At 35.5% G+C, this 4637-nt stretch overlaps 1 long non-coding RNA gene across 1 annotated transcript; it reads left to right on the forward strand.

Annotated features, from left to right (window-relative positions):
- The first annotated feature begins 1811 nt into the window (after positions 1-1811).
- LOC140002885 (uncharacterized) lies at positions 1812-3088 on the forward strand. Its single transcript, XR_011810501.1, has 2 exons — positions 1812-1928; positions 2822-3088. It is a non-coding gene; the product is annotated as an uncharacterized lncRNA (long non-coding RNA).
- Positions 3089-4637: the final 1549 nt, after the last annotated feature.

Raw genomic sequence — 4637 nt, forward strand, 5'->3', positions numbered from 1 at the left:
TCCATACATATTAATCCTGTGGTGACCTTCAACGATTTCCATGCAGTGAGTCCCTGAGATGAGCCTGCACATTTAGGATGATTTGTAGGATTGTCTTTTCTTTTTCTTGCTGATGTCCTTAAAGGAAAATAATATTTTGCCCCAAGAAGGATGAAAATACATTTTATTGACAGGTAGAAAGAGAACATTTTTGTTATGATTGACAAAAATCTCAACAGTCACAAGGATTTAAAAAAAAAAAAAAAAAGATGAAATTGGGATGCAAACACATTTAAAAGAGGATGGATCTATTTGCTGCACAAGTGGAAGTGCCTATACTCTGGGCCTGTTTCTGTCAGCATGGCTATTTAACAGTAATTTTGCATGGATGTGTTTCTGATCTCACTCACATGCATACTGCAAGATTAGCATATCAAAGCTTCTCCTTTAAGGCTCATGAATCACCCCGGCATACTACTGCACATAAGAACAGAGACGGGCACTGATACAGGGGACTCTGTACCTTAGGAACTTCACTGCTTACAACTGTAGGTAAGGTAACTCCAAGAGTGCAAAGCCATAGGAAAAACTAATATGGATGTACAGTGGAAAGGGGCTAAGATGCATTGAAGTTACTGAGGGACAAAAGCAGGCAGTTATGATGCCTGTAGAACTTCATTCACACTAGAAATGTAGTGTTTGTTTAGCTTTCAATTAAAATGTGTTTTCCTTATGTGTATGCACACAGAATTACACTTTAATTTGATGTATCTCCTAATCTAGGAATGAACCACAAATTTAATCAAAAAAAAAGAAAAGAAAACAAAACCAAAAAAAACAGACATGACTGTAAACAGCTTCGTATACTTTGACTTGAAAAACACCCTTTGCATCCTGTTTCCCCTGGGTGAAGAGCAAGAACCAGGCAGAGTACCTAATCAGCATTGCCACCAACACAGTATTTTAGTAGTCCAAGGCCAGTTCCAGCTGAGCAAAGGACCTGTGCTTTCTTTTCAGAGATGGGAAAGATGGAAGGGTACAAACAGAATGGGTGAGAAGAGGTCTTGTTTCTTTGTATTACCCCATTGTGGCTGCTTTGCCAGCAAGCTACAGTGAAAGTATTCAGGCTGCACATGGGTTCAGACTGCCCTTAAGAACAGTCCATTAATGTTGGCCATATGTATTGTATGTGCAGTGTCTTTGACTGCAGTGAGTTATTCTTGCATCTGAGTACTATTTAACCAGCAGGAATGTTAAAATCTGGCTATTACTGACTTTCAGTTCATGTTTGATCAAAGCCCCACTGACACATCTATCAAACTTACTGCTAACTTAATCCCTACTGCTCTCATTCCAAGTAACTGATTCCATTCCCCCTGTTATGTTCAGCCTTTTGTAAACACCAGCACTTCCTGTAAGTCTCTTTTTTCACCCTTCTGTTTTGTAATCTCCCCAGCATTTTTCCATGACAAATGCATTCATATTGCTGGAAAGTTTCATGATTATTGCTTTTGTCATTTAAGCCCTCCTAGCACTGTTGCCCTCTATTATCTTCTCTGTTGCATAGTTGTACCACAATGATCTGAATTAATACTCATCTATCTGGATTTTCATGCTTCTTTTTTGTATGTTTCTATCTGATTTCCCACAGTTTACAGATTGGTATTATTAGCAGATTATTAGATATAATAATTACCTGTGATGAATTCGTCTGTTTCTCAGGTTAAAGAGCTATCTCTTAATTGCATGAAAGTTTGCTCTCTTTTATTCACAATTTACTAAATAATTTGACTAGATGATGGTTTGATGTATGGATTCTGTTAAACTTATGTCTGTAGGCCACCTGTGAGGTAAGACTTGAAAATCATTCTCAGAGCCATGCAACAGATCCTCAGGCAAAAATCTGCTTGAATCTTTTCAAAGATTCTTCTGGAGTCTTCCTGCAAAGTGTAAGCATAACATCTTAATCCTCATCATTGTATAATTTATTCTCTTAGTGCAATAATGGTTATGCCATAACAATGACTAGAACTTGTATTTTGGTGAACAGCTAAGTTCTAAAATTCTTTCAAAGACAACAGAGTGTTCTTAAACTGGGGGTTTGGTTGTGGAGATTTTTTTTTACTTATACATGTATTTTTATTTATACACCTTTAGTACTATTATTTTTATATTATTATTTGAGGGAAGCAGGTGATCAATGAGCACGTATTGGAAATATGTAAACCTCTCTATAAATAATGATTAGGATTAAAAAGGATTAAAACTATTTTAAAAGCCAGCAAAACAAACAAACAAAAATATTATTGCAACTGGATTTTGAGACAAATCATGTTTTTTTTTTTGTTTGTTTGTTTGTTTTTTTTTTTTGATTGGTTGATTGGTTTTTCTTTTGTATCTACAGTGGCCAGAATGAAAGTCCTCATGATTGATGTTAGCTTTCAATTCGATGACTTGTTCCAGTTTGTGTCACAATATTTGACTGATGTATGAGTGCATTGTGTTTTGTTCTGTTTTTTTTGTAATTCAGTGATGTGTGACAGCATCACTTTGAGATCAGTACAGAAGCAGGGCAACACGTCAGCATGATTCATTTAGTTGTTTTACTGTTAACACTTATCACCATGTTGGTCATAAGTGATCATGATCAGGTATCTGGCACTAATGTCATTATACAAGAACCATTTTAATCATTCACTGAATCTGTATGTTTCTAAGATTTTTTTTGTCCATATTTAAGAACATAACTTTGCAAAGTTATCCAAGGTATGCCATGAATCAGCAAGAGAGATGATAACATAGCTACAGGCTTCTGGCTTAACATTTTCTCTTTCCTTTGCAGATCACATAGATAGCTTGCCTGATTCAATACAAACCAGACATTCTGCAAGCTGCTGAGTCACAAGGACATGCTCATTTCAGTAACAGCCTTTTGTAAGAATTGAGTATTCATTAGTCTTCTGCAGCAGACAGACACCTAGTACATTTGTTCTACTTTTCTGATAGTTGTATTTCCATATGTATTTCCATTTATGTTATCTGGATTAGAAATTAGCTGTTGACATTAAGCAGTAATTCAAATTGTGCAAATAAAGCAGCGCTTACAGATGTTGTCCCTGGTTTGAGTCATTGCTATCAAATTTTGTTGTTCCTGGGTCTGTTTTACTTTGGAAATTTAGATTGCCACTGATGGACTTACCCTTGAGTCTTCTGTGCCAGAAATCACAATGTTAATTCTGGTGTTTTTCAAGATCATTTGGTATCTTCCTGATGTTTGTTTGTTTGTTTTGTTCTTGTTTTATTTATTTTATTTTGTTGTTGTTTGTTTGCTTTAATCCAGGAAAGTAAGATGCTTCCATTTTTATGGAAGTATTTGCACAAGGCAAGGTTGATGAACAGATATAGATAGAATGTTCTGTAACTCTGAACTGAAAGAGAAAGGGACAACTTGTCTCCCAATTACACTGGGAAGATCTCATAAGTGTCAATTGAATCTTCATTGAATGTAAGCTAAACAGCAGTCTTTTTGATTAATTTAGGTAGGTGTCACCAGCATGTTCAGGTTTCATTTCAGTTAGCTTCCCCCAGCACAACAAAAAAGCCTGTATGCCTGGGGAAGCAGGGTACCATCTACTTTCAGTTGGTGTGTAAATGACATCACACAGTATTGTCAATCTCCACTGATTTTATGAGCTTCTTTAAGAGATAGTCAATATAGTCAATGCTACTTGTGAAAGAAGGAAAAGGTTTTTATAAACCTTTCACTTCCATGTTTCTATGAATCAGACTCCACTTGCTTCTACTTAGTTATAATTAGAAAATAGAGTTTCATTCTGAGCTGCAAGTACACAGCCATTTGCCTGCAATGCCAGAGAGGCTGAGTAGAAACATGCATGAAAACAACTTGCATTGTAAGGTGTACATGAAAACAGCCTGACTCACTGAGAAATGCAATCCACAGTCCTGAAACTGAGGTCAAACTACTTTTGTAATTTTATTACTTCACATAAATGAAGGTTTCCCAAACTTTTAAAAAGAAAAAAAAGAAATTAGAAGGAGAATTCTTATTTTCTTGTATTTCTTTGCTGCTTCAAAATGTTTATTGATATATTTGGGTAACTTGAGGAAAAAATATTTTTCTGTACTTATTTAGAAACATAATCCTCCAGTAAAGCTTGTCACTATCACTGTATTGGTCAAGACCACCACTGACAACAAATCATTTACACTAAACTTTCCACTTCTTCCAGTGATGCATTCCTGTCTTGTTTCCTTTTTTTTTTTTTTCTTTTTTTTCTTTTTTTTTTCAGCATTGTTGAGGGTGAAGGGGCTCTCCTGTGGCATATAAGAATAACTTTGAGAAGAATATGAGAAAAGTCTGACTTCATCTTTTTATGGTAAACATTTCAGCAATCCCATCATGTTCTTGAGTAAATATTTTCTTTAAAATGTTTCATTACTACTATTCTTTTCACGTTCTCTGCAATATGAGTGTTTTTCAGCCATCTCATGTAGCTTCCGTACATATGTATCTCCAGGAAGCATACAGTGCACCATTGATCCTTGGTTTTCTCACACCTATAATTCTTTCATGCTTAATAGATTTCATCCATGGATAAGTATTGTTTTAGGCTTTTTGCCAGAGTTTAATCCTATGA

This window comes from Anas platyrhynchos, chromosome 7, assembly GCF_047663525.1.
Source record: "Anas platyrhynchos isolate ZD024472 breed Pekin duck chromosome 7, IASCAAS_PekinDuck_T2T, whole genome shotgun sequence".
NCBI lineage: Eukaryota > Metazoa > Chordata > Aves > Anseriformes > Anatidae > Anas > Anas platyrhynchos.